At 39.2% G+C, this 14722-nt stretch overlaps 1 long non-coding RNA gene across 9 annotated transcripts; it reads left to right on the forward strand.

The window, feature by feature from the left end:
- Positions 1-279: 279 nt before the first annotated feature.
- LOC126878396 (uncharacterized) lies at positions 280-13248 on the forward strand. Of its 9 annotated transcripts, none has more exons than XR_007695658.1 (4): positions 280-1115; positions 1216-1478; positions 1567-4299; positions 9514-13233. It is a non-coding gene; the product is annotated as an uncharacterized LOC126878396 (long non-coding RNA). The 9 variants fall into 9 exon arrangements; XR_007695663.1 differs by having other exon boundaries at positions 285-758; positions 847-1115; positions 1567-13247; XR_007695659.1 differs by having other exon boundaries at positions 286-791; positions 847-1115; positions 1567-13247.
- Positions 13249-14722: the final 1474 nt, after the last annotated feature.

Consider the following 14722-nt stretch of genomic DNA (forward strand, 5'->3'; position numbering starts at 1 on the left):
GAAAACCGTTCTTTCGGTAGGGGGTGTTTGTTGCCATCTCTGACGAACGTTGTACGACTCCCACATGCATACGCGTGTAGCGCACGAATGCATACTTCTTTACCGTACGTGCAGTTCCTATCCCCGGTATACGTAAAGAAACGTGGGCGTGAAGGTACTTTCGTGCACTGCTGCTGACATAACAGTGGGTAAGAAACTAACAACGATAGAGTGTTATCAGCAGCGTCGAAGGCGGTGGTAAGTTTATGGCTGATACGTGCCGTTTATCGGTCTATGCTACGTTTAGTTAATTAAATGGCACTGCGAACGCATACTCCTACTATCAAGGAAGTATACATACCGCGAGCCAACGCGAAACAAGCGTAGGAAATGGGAAAAAGGAATAAGATAAAGAAAGAGCAACGAGTGATACGTTCGCTGCGTGTTGAGTGGCGCTCTATGAATACACACGTCTGTATATATATACATCTGGATTTCCCCTTAATTTGCAAGAGGTGGCGCCACTGCAAATAAATAGCTGCGATAACGGATTGATATTGATTTAGGAACTTAAGTGTCAATTTCTTTCTATTTATAATGCAATTCATTGCTCTTGTATCGTGAACTTTGAACATTCGTGCTTGACAAAAAGAATAAATCTAATCTTCGTGATTGGCAATATTGTCTGGCGGGTGTATTCTACCTATTATATTCTAACCATAGATTTCTCTAAAAAATCGATTTCTCGATTTACGCTGACAACAAATTATTTTTCTATGGTGTCTATTTCATTTACGATATATTAACAAGTCGTAAGTTCTTATTTGATTTTATTAATTCTAAATACGTTGTTTTAATGCTGATCAGTTTTAGTTGACTTGTGGGAAGCACAACCATAAGCACTAACCTTACTCGCATAACACTGACTACGATTAAAAATGAAGTTTTGCTTCGTTCGAAAAGAAGAGATTGCTTTAGAGTAAAATACAAACAGTAATAACGAATATGAAAAATTTATTCTGATCTTTTCATTATTTTCTCGTGCAACTTACACTGACGTTTTTCTTAAATATCCTTTATTTTTTTGAACCGGAAGACTCCATTTATGTGATCTACATGTAAGAAACTACGTTAGAGTAAGAAACAATATGTTCAACTCCGCGTAAATCGTTACGCCAGTATATCAGTTATGCGCGTATTTAGAACTGTATTAAGACGATACTTGCGGTTTTTCAGGTATCTGCACTTAGGAAAAGGACCGCGATGTCCAGGAATTGTCGGAACAAAGCGCATCGCATTATTAAAAGCACGATCGAAACCCGAAGATGAGTTGTTCGCAGGCCAAAGTGATTATAACTCCATTCAACAAATCTTGTGCAATTTTATTGCTAAAGCAATTTGTTCGATTGACGCTTGTTTCGCATGATTCTATCAATTTTCTCCACTTTCTGTCTCATGAAGTCAGTTGATTTAACAAATCAGCAGCCATATATCAAAAGGTATCACAACTACGTTAAAGCATCAAAATACACTTATCTCAACAAATGTGGTAAATAATGCACAGCTAATACGTAAGTATCATGACAGGTAGAGACTTTACACAAAGTAATCGAAGTCGTGTACGGCCGGAGAACAAGTTGAGTAGAAAGAGCGAAGCGAAGGGTTGATGTAGCCAGGAAGAAATTCCTGGTATCGGGCCGTGTGCGCGGCGGACTTTGACGATCCCTTAAGTGAAATATCATCGACAATCACTCACGTGAGATCTTTATCGGCTGGTAACGTGATCTCTGACCCCACCAAACTCGGGAGCAGTTTTATGCGAGCTCCCGCGGCGCGTGAATATACACCCGGTGGGTGCTGTTGCTCCGTGAAGGAAGAAGACCTGGTGAGATCGCTGGAAGATCGAAGCAGGAATGTAACGCGGTCCGTGGGCTTCGGGATGGCTGGAATCACAGAAAAGTATTCGGTCGGGTTCGCGTGGAAGCCACGGCACGGCGTTCCGCACGCAGGAACGCGACTGCCAATAAATAAGCTTCGGCATTTCGCGCGCGATTCGCGCGTCTTATCGAGCCACTCGGCCCGCTGCTGAGGATGGGGCTACTTCCGATCCAGTCGATCGAATCGATGCTCCTTATCTGCGTACACAGCAGCTCTGGTGGAGAGCTCTTTCGCTCGAGAAACAAAAACAACCTAACCCTTTGGGAATTATGCGAGAACGTCGTACGTTTGTTCGTTGCACGAACTTGAGTGTCGAGAGCGAGTAAATTGATGATACACCGGTAAAGAAAGCTGTATCGGTATTTTGCATATTGTCGCGGTGGATATTTGTTCTTTTAAGGAGAAGGAGAAGTAGCTGTTGGAAGTAGGAAAAATTGAATTGTATAAAAATGCATGCGCTTTAGCCTTGGTAAATATAGCGCGCGTTGTTTCAAATAATTGCAATAGCATTTATTTAGACAATCGTATCGTTCTATGGAGTACTTGAGTAAATTAGAATTTATTAATAAATCAATTAGAATATCATCTTAAAAATGCTATATTTTAGTTAATTGAAGGAGTATATTATAATACGCCACGTATGAATGAAATGCGTTAATTGAAAAAGTTATTTTGCTGCTACTGGACTATCTTATACAAATTGATGCATTTATGTTTATGGAAGATATTCTGTTATCGTAACGCTAACATGACGTAAGGTAAGAAACGTAGAGACATTACAATTATCCAAACTATAGGAAAATATGAAGGAAGAAACTTACTTAGTTATGCTACCTAATATAGGGTAAATGTAAAACATGTAGAAATTAATTGTATATACAGAGAAACCATCGTATGGAAAATGGAAATTTCAGTAGGAGAAGAAAAAATACATATTCCAAGGAAAGTAGGAAGAGTATGACACAGAGAATAGCCTAGAATACTTTATGAAAGAAAAGTATAAAGAGATAGTGATTATCATATAACAAATCATTAAAGAATACAAATGTTGGCTATATTTTATAGTAAATAAGAGACAGAATAGAAATTGTAGAAAATGCTCTACAAATATACTTACATTATAAATCTAAAATAAATGTATCGGGATCTTAAGAACACTCTCACAATAAAAGACGGTATAACGTATACATAATTATTATGTCTATTAAATAAAAAATGTGTAAAAAGAATATTACAAAAGCAATAACAGGATTCTTACTTGTATTACTATACGCATAATTGTAAAATTCAAAATTTTTATCGAAACACGTACAAGCAGAAATACAAGTGGAATAACAGTAGCATGCCACGTTTTACAATATTTTTTATTTCATTTCACTTAATCATTGATAGAAGACTTTTCGTAAAGAAACCACGCATAAGAACGTTTGAAGCCAAGATTACAGTGTTTCTCCTTTTTTCGTAAAGGAAACGGACCGACGTTTCTGGAAAGACTCCGGCACGTTTCGAAAGATGATAATTACGCTTTTACGGTACACGGCCAAATCTACATTGTGTCTAGGAGGCGAGTTCTCTCGCGGTAAGACGTAGGAAATCGCGCAATACTTTTAGGCTCCCCGGTACACACGTTGCGAAAAAGTGAAATGTATTGTACCATTGCGTTTCCATTGTTGTGTTCAGAGGAGACGTAAAACGGGGCAAGGTTGAACCTCTGATTGCCTGAAAAACTGCCACATCGTACGAACTAGTCCCGAATTTTTTAAATCTTACTTTAATTTACACGTTCTCATAGCTCGCCACCCTTGATCTTTACATCTGAATCTCTTCCACTCGATCGAACATCGACATATCAGAAAATTGGAAATTTTGGTAGAACTTCGAATGGACAAAATTGCGTTAGAATATTTAATCAATCGTTGAAACGAATGAAAACTTGTATCTTATTAACGATTGCTGGCTACTGGTGATATAAATACATGACGATCTGTGTCTTTACCATTGATTATAAATTATCACGATCATTCATTCTCTATATTTATTTCGTAATTGTACAAGAAATTTCTTTTATCGTAGTCGATGTTCGGGTTCCTATTTGGACACGAGAAGAAGCAAGATCGCCTCAATACGAATGAAGATTATCAATCCAAGAAGCGCAGGAAAAACTCGTGGAGTTACCGATTAAAAAGCGAATCAAATCACGTCACGTGGAAATACCAATTCACGACTCGAGTCGAATTAACGCCGATGATCTCTTCAAACATGGAAGTATACCATTATAATAACAAGCTGGTGCATACGTGTACAAGATTACGCAATCGTTGGCATCTGCAGCCACCTCGAGACTATCAATAGTGGGACGTTTGCCAGGAACACAAGGAACAGGTAGGATCGATGGTTGAATTACACCGATGAAATGAAAAGGGAAGATGGTCCGTGGCGATAAAATTACGCGTACGAATAAAGAGTGAAGCGATCGCGTGGTGAGGTGGTTCCAAAATGACTGGCAGAAGCGTCTGAATGGGTTCTGGTTGTCCGGACGTGGTCGATCCATGGCATTCCACCAGAGCCGGTGCTCACGGTGACGAGCAAAAGAGCAACGACGCGTTTCCCATTGTGAAAAGCTGCGTGGTACGGTTGTGTTTCCTCGAGGAGGGGCCCGGGGGATCTCTGACCTCCCGTCTCCCTTTATACGTCTGCTTTAATTACGTTTGTCATTTCGTGGCTGGTGTCTCATTACGAAGAAAGTTCGAGGTTTAACTCGGCTGCTTGCGAACCTAGGTGGCCTCTTTCTGGTAACGGCACTAACCAACCCAACCAGACAGCCAACAACAACAACGACGAAGGAAGGAAGGAACGAAGGAACGAAGGAACGAACCGACCGACCGACCAACCAGTCATGAGCCCCCTTTTACCTTACGTATAGCCCTCCGCGTGCCTCTCTTCGCATCGCCGCTCTAGATCTTCGGATAAGAGCGAACACCATTTTAGCGGTTCCTTACACACCAGACATCCGTTCCCTTCCTATATATACGTGGCTACGGGAGAGCTCGTTGCATTTTCTCCGCGCGAATGTGTCAAGCGACTGGGAAACAGACAGAGACGGAGAAGGCGGATCGTGGAAGGCGGGTGGAAAGGGAGGGAGGGAGGGAGAGATGGCGGGCAGAAAAGGACAAAGAGGTCGAATGGAACGGGAAAGGAAGAGAGGAATCGGGGAGTAAGATATAGGCGCGAGAGGAAGAGAGAGAGAGAGAGAGAGAGACAGGTGAAACCGGAGGGAGAATCGTGGTGGTGGAGCGAGAAAGACAGAAAGATATGGGCATGTCAGCCGAAACCTTCTAATCCCACGTACAGGTGCTTAATTCGTTACGTGAGAGCGGAGGAAGCAGAAAACGGGATACTGTACCGTTTTCCGTGATAACGAATAAGGGTTTCGTCGTCTTCCTCTCTTTCGCTGCCTCCTGCTTCTCCGTTGCTCTTCAACCGTGTAATTAAACATCGTGTCAAGTATTTGCTACGAAGCGACAACGTTCAAGATACACGGCTGCTACGAAAAAATAGAAGATGGACGCCGTAAAGCGTAAGAGACTTGAATGCTTCGCGTCGATCTTTATGACGTAGTATGTTTTTACGACGGAGCCTCGAACGAACACGGAACTTTGATAGTTGTCTTAGGTGGATATCGGACGGAGACGTGGGGAACGGGTCACATCCGGGTTAACGTAATTACAAATTAATTTCGTTTTATTAAGTAGCTCGCGGTCGAGCAACGCACGTACGCGCCGGCTTATCTTCGCCGCTCGCGGACGAGAAGCACCGTATTCGGGTTAACTCTGCATTTAATTGGTGGCTTAACCGTATATCCACGGTTTATTCGGTACACCGTGAGAAAAAAGATATTAATTTTTCACGAGTAACTAGAATTCCCGCAAGAATTTGCACTTTATGGAAACACGGACAGATGAAGATAACGCCGGTAATTGCGTAGTGCCGCGGTGGCGGAGAGGATTATTCGAAATGGTTTACTTCGTAAAATATGGTATACCGTGGATCGTTGCCTCCGAATACTTCAGTGACCCACAGGTGTGTACGAATGGAACTGCCTTCCAGTAACTGTATCAAAACTTATGAATATTCATGGCCGATCATATTTCTTATTAATTATCTGCTGTTACTATGATTATATTACAGATAATATCGTACAGATCTCACGTTGATAGTAACAATATTCGGTTTTCGTCGAATATCGTGGTCATTGATGTTTAGCTACATGTTACTATTTATTATAACATATCAAATATTATATGTAATACGATTATACCGCACGCTCTAAACACAATTCACCAATTTCAATAATTCTTGATGCTGTCATAGTCTTTTCATAAACAAAGAAGATTCTACGTATGTATGGAATGGCTTCATTGTTAAACATATTCGCGGTGAATTATAATCATCATTCACTCCTATTCTTCCTTTAAATATGCATAATCACAACGATGCTCTGTTTAAGCTAAATTTAGATGGTATTAATTTTAAATAGCACATCGTCGAATCAATCTTAACAAACGTTATTGTTCGACGAATAAACGTCTATAGTAACTTTTCAAGGAATAAATTAATACTCGCATAAAATTATTCATCGCAAGAAGATGACATAAATAATCATAAATTTCAAGATTGACACTAAAAAATTATGTATCATTATCACTTTCTTTTGCTCCTCGTTTAATAGATTTAATTAAGAAATCGCGACTTTCTATATAAATTCGTATTTCTACGAGTACAGCTGAAAGGATCTAACCGAAGTAAAGATTTCTTCCATCCTCTGTATATTACGTCAGGATTTTACTTTGGAAATTTGATATATTTTCGCGTATTACGTGTCATCTTTTACATTTACTAATAAATGCATAAAGATTCACTAATATATCTCGCGAGTGATTCGCGTAAAACGTCGGAATTTTTCTAATTGTAAGTTCGTGCTGAGAAAAGCCAATCGCGATTTGCGTACGAATCGCCAGGTCGGTTAGTTGATCGTACATAAAATCTGGCTTTGCACTCTGATAAGGGATCCCCGTTTACGTGTGCGTCTCTTCGACTCGAGCACACGCAAATGTGCAAGGTTTCCCCGTCGTGTATCGCGCTTCTTTTTCCTTCTTTCGCTGTTTGCACGCTTCTATCGGTTCTCTCCCTCTCTTTTTCTCTCTGTGCTCTCGTCTAAGCGTGTACACGCGCACGCAGATGCCGCGTGTCGATGTGGGTAGGGTTATTAGCCCAGAAAGCAAGGCCCCTGCTTCCGGTGTAGGCACTTTAGTTCGAGAGTTTCTTAACCCCTTCTTACACGACTCCTCGCTGGCCTGGCCTGGCCTAAGACTCTGCCCCGGCCTGGCCTGTTGTCGGTTGCGGGTGGTAGAACGCCTCGTCGAGAACCGACTCTTCGGTCCACCACGAAACTCTCTCTACTTGCATTCGTGTAGACCGCGTACGAACGTGCGCGGATCGTAGGGTAGGTAGGTCGGCTCGGTGGCGAACCAAGCGATTTTTCCCGTGATCTAAGCTGCACCTTACCGAGAACGATCGTAAATTTCGCGAAACGGAGAGCACGACTCTGACTCGCGACCTTGCTTATCGTAAGCTACTATGATACCGGTTCATGTTTCGCCATGTCGCTTTGGGATGGTCCGTTAATATATAAGCGGCTCGCAGGTCAAAGTGGTTAACTCCAATTTTTGAGATGTTTGAAATTTTAGTGCCGATACATTTGTTGCGTGTGATCGATGCTTATCTAATATAATCACACGGATATTTTCTACTTTTTGTTTCGTGGAATTCATCGATTTAGCGAACAAGCAGCGCATATAGGGCGGTGGAAGAAAGAATTTAGGAGTTTATAGTTTTCATCCGACAGATTAAAAGATATTTAATTAACCATTTACTTTTATATTTAGAAAAGTTCAATATCGTGTCTTTGTAACGTTAAACGTAGAATAAAAACATAGCTCTGAGCTTTCTTTATGGGAACACATACATTTAAAGACCTCAGTCCATTTATCAATGACAGAAAATTCATTCGTAAGTGTCAATTTAATATTGAAACACATTGAATATTCTTTGCAAACGCAGAAACAAAACTTTTTGTTTTATATTGAAACTTTTATGACCTGTATTAAGCTTTTCTCCTTTGTTTCAATTCTTTTTTTTTTATTTGAACGATCTCCACCGTAACTAATCTCAAGCGTAATCTAATAAATTTAAAGTATTTTGAAGAGGATCAAGAAGAAAGGAAAGCTTTCGATATTTATTTTTCCAACGATATAATTTGGTAGCTTTTAGTTTGCAATGCCATTAATTTTTAATCGAGTCTAGTATCTAAGCTAGAAACATCGACTAAAGAATCTGTAGCTCTGTTCTCTCAACGTCAATTTTATTGCGCGTATAGCGATTAATAATTCGTTATTTCCTCGTCGAGGAAAACATTCGTTGATAGGTTAATAGACATAAAAAATGAACCGGCTGGTGTAAAATGGCAGAGAGATACGAGCCTCAACGATGATAGATATGGTTTCACCGGTCGTAATTGTTTTGCGTTCGTTCTTAATTGGGGCTACTTGTTCGTTACGTCTCTTCAGAATAGGCAAGAGGGTATGAAGTTTTAATAAATGCTTTTGGCTGGACTGTTAAGACACGCTCCGCGGGGAAAAGGGCGGAAAATCTCCAATTCGTTAGTCAGCATGTACCCAGATCGTTAATAACATACGCGGAAACGAAGAATAATAGAATCATCTTGAACTCACAAAACGGTTGTAAAGATAAAAGTTATTCTGTGCTCCCTGTAACGCTGATTTCATTTCGCTGGTATTCCACGTTAATACCGTCTCTAAAATTAGATCTTTCTATCCAATATATCAAAACTTCGAGAATTAATATTAAACATTCGCCACAACTATTCTTCTTCGGTCAAACAATCATTTCATCTCATCTTTATTTTGTTTCTGAAAGTTTCCAATTTCGTTCTTTGTTTCTTAAATTGATTATTCAGAATTGTGCCAGCCATTGTAACAGGTTATTAGCGGCACAGTAGGAACCACAAGTTGAGTTATGGTTATATCTTTTGGAAAAGATTGGTTTGATTTTAAGAATTTTACCAGTCGCTTTTATCTTGTTTCTTGAAGGACTTCTCAGTCGTTAAATTTCATACGAATATTCGCCATCGTTAACCGATTTTTATCTAATATCTGAATCTAATATCAGCGACTCGCACGCAAATACAGTAGCTACAGAAATACCTGCACATTTGTACACATCCTTATTTTCTAACGAACCGTTTTTTATATCACCTTCTACGTTTACTGTTCCACGAATTCAGGTTTTTCATTTTCATAATACATATCAAATATGTGCAGTCGTAAGAAAGTATCTGCCTACATACCGAACGATAAGAAATTTATTATACTCGAAGCTAATTAATTCGCAAGAAACACAACGGTATGTCAATAATTTTTGTGGCCAGAGTCGAAATAAGGTACTTTGTTAGAAAAATTGAAGAAAATTCGTAAATCAACGTATACTTACACTGTGTTTTCACGAATTTGTTCGCAGGTTCGTTCGATAGGCAGACTTTCCTCGCCTGGCGTTCAGACCTTCGGTGATTTGTGGGTCAGATAGCAATTAGAATAAGACGATTGAATTGGTATAGCGAGCAGACGGCAAAGGTGGTCGGTTCGCTTTCGAAAGTGATGACCCCGGGAGCGGTAAAGATGCGTGCAGGTGCTTCCTCCTTGGAAAGCATTTTATACGTATGGAACAACACTAATGCGATGGAGATTAGCTTACCTGGGTTCCCATGAACTATTTTTGAGCTTAATCGTTTGCGCTGATCTGCTGTTATACGCTGTGTACGTACGCCGAGCTAGGTTGTAACAGATAATTACTCCCGCGGCTAGGAAGGGGATAGACGTTCCTGGATCGCTAATGAGCTTCTGGAATATTATCGATGCTCACGGCAGCGCTTATAACTGCTTTTCAACTGAGATTGTAAATTTTCCGTTGTTCACTGACTTCGAGGGAAAGATGCGCCGATTATGCACACTGGAATATAATGGCGTTTTAAAACTGCCCGCCTGCCTGACTGCGCGTGGACTAGCCAACAGATTGAACGAAGAGACCGACGTACGTACATATTCAGAAATGCTAAGATATTCGGATAATTGCTTCCTACGGAATACAGTTGATAGATGTATAATTCGTAGTGGCATAGAAACGTGTATTTTCATGGTTTCATTCTTTCGCGAACGATTCCTTAAGAAACACGGAGATCTTGACACGAAGAGTTCCTGAAAATTTTGATATCGTAAAGTTAGTAGATTGTAACGGGTAACACGTTTCTCTGAACGCGTCAGATTTTTTACCTGTGTCATGTTGGACAGATACATACGAACCATGTTTCTCTTTTACATCGCAGTTCTTTCAAAACATCGTACAATCTAGTGAAAATATGTAGCTTCCAATTATGCAATATACATGTTTCATTTAAGGATAATTTAATTTAAGGAAATAATTCTAAAGCTATACACCTTTGAAACGTTTAAATTAGTTTCATTGCTTCGGATTTGTAAGAACTACCGGCGCGACAATTCTTCAAATCAAATTATTACAGTATCTTCATTTATTACCTATTATAGTTTTCTCGTTTTTTGTTTCTTCGCGTGTCGAAAAATTGTTTAGGAGAATAGAAAATGTTGTCAACTCTTCGCAAGCGACGAACATACGTTTCCAGTGATCTAAATCCGAATCTAAATCCATAGAAGAACAGTGTGCAATTATTCTGATTATTCACGATACCAACCAATCAGCAATACCAAGGTATTAATATTCTTCGAAAGTCATCATTTTTCAAAGAGATCGAGTCAGACGTTCCGGCGATTTTTCAATTTCTTCGTCGCTTCGTCGCTGGTCACGCGTCATGATTTTCTCGGGACACAGGTGAAGGATCCGTAAGTCGCTTCTCCAGTTTTTCGTCTCCTTTACCATCGTTTTTCTCTCCTTACCTTTTTTAACTGTTCAGTCCTTATCGAATGGTAGCGAGGTTGTGTGTGTGTGTGTGCGCGCGCGCACATTATTAAAATAGTTTTGCAGAACGCGATTTAATCGCGAAATTACGAAAAATTACCGGCAAGGTAATAATACGTGACCGCATAATGAATTTAAAGTGACTCGTAACACGATGTTGAGTCCTCGGCGAACCACCTGTTCGACGGTGCACGTTACGTGGGTGGAAATACATTATCTCGGTCTTCGTTCGACTTTACGTTATTCACGAATAAACGATGAACTCTGTGGAATTTGCAATTTGAAACATTTCTTATCAGGTCGTGGCGTATCCGAAAGATGCGATTTGTAACTGTTAAACAAAATGCGAATTCTGCGTTGGTTAAGATTTACATTTTACACGAAAGCAACATAAAAGCTGAGCGATTAGATGAACTAATAAGTTAATAAAATAATTCGAATTTTAATTGATATATAGATATACAATCTTTGCATCTAAATGTCTTACAATTACAAATAATATCAGTGTGTTCAAGATACAGAGATTTCTCACAATTTTTACAAAAATTTACATATATATTGTTTATTTGCTGCACCAATATCATAACTTAAAGGTATTCAGTTTAGAGAATACGAATTTGAATATTTTAGGCAAATAGGATATGCAAGTTTCGAGTTGATAATATGTTTGTATTTTTTTTTATTTAAAGATGTTTATTAAACCCAAGATACAATTTTAAATACATTTTGGTATTCATAATAAACGGTAAATTTTTGTAGTGATGTTTTAGGCAAAAGTACCGATACGCAACGGTACGACGTAGCCATGCTATAATATGTGTCGGCGCTTTACATTTTTCGTGTTTAATATATCTCTGGTTTCGAATGACGAACGTACAAAGAGATTTGGATATATCAGTTTGGATATACTTCGTGTGAATATTTTATGAATATCTTATACGTGCAATCGCAATTGATGCAGGAAGATAAAAAAATTCCAAGAATCGTTAGACGGATGTTCCGTGCCCTTTAGTTCGATTCATAGCTTGATCGTACCAGGCAGAATTACACTCTAGAAATTCTGTATTCATCAACTGTCTAATGGCGGTAATTTTTATGCGATGAATTAACGCACGCTGTTTGCTGCAATAAATTATTGAGATTTATTATGTCTGATGTGTATGATTCATTCCAAACAGAGCTCCTGTGATCCCGTAGAAATTTTCATGCCATAATTCACATAGTCTGCGTTTATTTTCCGTGTGTACCTTGGAAACCATAGTACAGGCTCATTCAGTTGTTTGATTGCAACAAGCATGACGAATTTTTGAAGTCTTTTAGATCTGATAAAACATATACTTCAAGCAACTGTATTCAAAAATACGAAACAAAGAAGGAATGCGATCATTTTGAAATTTCTACATTTTTATGAATATCCTCTATTGGTTTCTAATATTTTGATATCATTCAAACTTCAAGTTCAAACACTTCAAAAAATATCCTTTAAATGATATTATTTGAATGAATTCTTCAGATGATATTCTACAAACTAAAAATGACATTTTGTGAAATAAATCTTCTAACTACAATAATAAATAAACTACAATAATATAATAAAGCATTTTTCAAGCAACTTGATTACGGAATATGTTTCTCCAATTTTCGAGACAATGGAATCATCGGCAATAGCTTTCTTAGTATTCGATCTTGCGTAATAGAAAACATTGAACCGGGATGCCTTGACGAACTCGAAAAAATTACATGGCGAAAACTATTGCAACGTCGGAAGTGGCAATGCCCGGGAAGCGTACGGTTCTCAAAGGGTTAATTGGGCATAGTAACTCTTCAGGTGACCAAGCTCCATGGGAGTGGAACGGAGAAAACCCAGTTTTATGCCTTGCATTAAGCTCTTATGTCTATATCTTTATGTTGTATCTGCTAATTTATAAATATGTAATCACGCATCTACGACCCCCTCGCTATGGTATTACCTTAAATGCTTTTTTTACAGATACGTTATCGCGAACATATTTATGCAATGAGCAGGGGAATACCATTGTCGCGGAAACGAAATAAATGTTATGTAATAAGGATGAGTGGCAGGCTTAATTGTTACTACACCTATATCGTATATAATTGTATTTTACGTATCGTTAAAACTTTATTATCTTGTCGACAAATAATTAATCCCGCGTTGATGTTGAATTAATTAAACGGCTTTCTATAATAATAAGGTAGTATAGTTATTTTTCGAATGACGTTAGATTAAAGCGAATGTTTCTTATGCTGATAAATCGGGCCTCTTTTCTTCTATTAAACCAACCTGCTTCTTTCGTCAATGTCAATTATTTATTTTAAATCCAACAACGTTCAAGATTATTTTGTACAATTTATGGATTATTCCTTGAAATACTTTTAAAAGTTTTTACTAAAATGTAAATTAAAATCTTAACTTTGTAAACGTCGCAACACAAAATCATAGTTTAATTTAATAAAATCTAGTATCATGTTGAATCTGACGCGTACTAAAGAAATTCCATTATTAATTAAAATTTGCTAAAATGTATTAGGCAATATGAAATTTATTTTACAACTCCATTTACGCTTCTATAAAAAATTGGCCATATTCGAATCACTGGACACGGACGAGGTACTCAAACAAGAGAAACGTAATTTATTTTATTCCATTCTTCAGCATGTAGTACAAACAGTCCGCGTATTTGCGTTCGTATGTACCTGTTCCGAACCGATTGCGCCGGTACTTGGAACCCGAGCCTTCATTATACTCTCTGTCTCCAATCGCGTGTGACAAATTATTCCAGCGTCATATCCGCTAGCGGTTCGCAAAAACACATACGAATCATCAGTCCAACAAATTCATCTGTACAAGTATATGCAGTACACGTATATCTCCTCGCATTCTTTCCAACATTCTTCTGCTCCTTCGTCTTTCACTCGCGCGTAGCCAAAAATAGCCCAAAGAGCAATAGAACGAAGAGCAAGAAAAATAAAAAAATAAATGAAAGAAAATTCGAAAGAGAAGTAAGCTCGATAAATCATCGAATCGCGGTAAGATTTCAAAAGGAGCGACGACTCAATGGAGCAGCTCTCCGTGCAACCTTTGGTGAACTACGAATTGGCCCGCAAAATCTCTTATCTGCGATCGGCTGTTCGGCTCCGACTGAAACGGATGAAAAAGGAAAAAGGAGAGAAAGAAAGAAAAGAAAAAGAGGATATTTCGCTGTAGCGGGCCGGTCAAAAATTCTCACGGTCACGTCGAGCGTTTGCGCGGAAGCATCGCGAAAAACATAAAAATAGATGCAGCCATGGCGGAGGATAGGAAAAAAAGTATCATCCTTGCGTGTCGGAGGGGCTTGAGGTCGCGAGGAGTCGAGGAGTCGAAGAGCAACGCGGCCGAGGAACGAGCCCAGGCACACACGATGTGCGCCGCGTATAAGTCAGCACTCAGGATATTTCGTCATTTCCTGCTTCTCACGCGATACAATCTAAATTAACTATGTTCGCTTGGCTAGGCCTCCTCCCTCGCAGAGGCTCGCATCTCTCAAGAAAATTTCTTATTTCCTAGCGAGGAGGGCACACGGCCGCCGTGCCGCCGTGAAACCATCGCGGAGGGACCCCACTCGACATCGCGATCGTAACGACGATCGTAACGACGACGGTACCTAAGGAACGAAGAAAAAAAAAAAAGGCAACGTATGGAGGAGAAAAGTATTTAGATATACCGTGTCAGTGCTGATGA

This window comes from Bombus huntii, chromosome 2 (genome assembly GCF_024542735.1).
Source record: "Bombus huntii isolate Logan2020A chromosome 2, iyBomHunt1.1, whole genome shotgun sequence".
Classification (NCBI taxonomy): Eukaryota; Metazoa; Arthropoda; class Insecta; order Hymenoptera; family Apidae; genus Bombus; species Bombus huntii.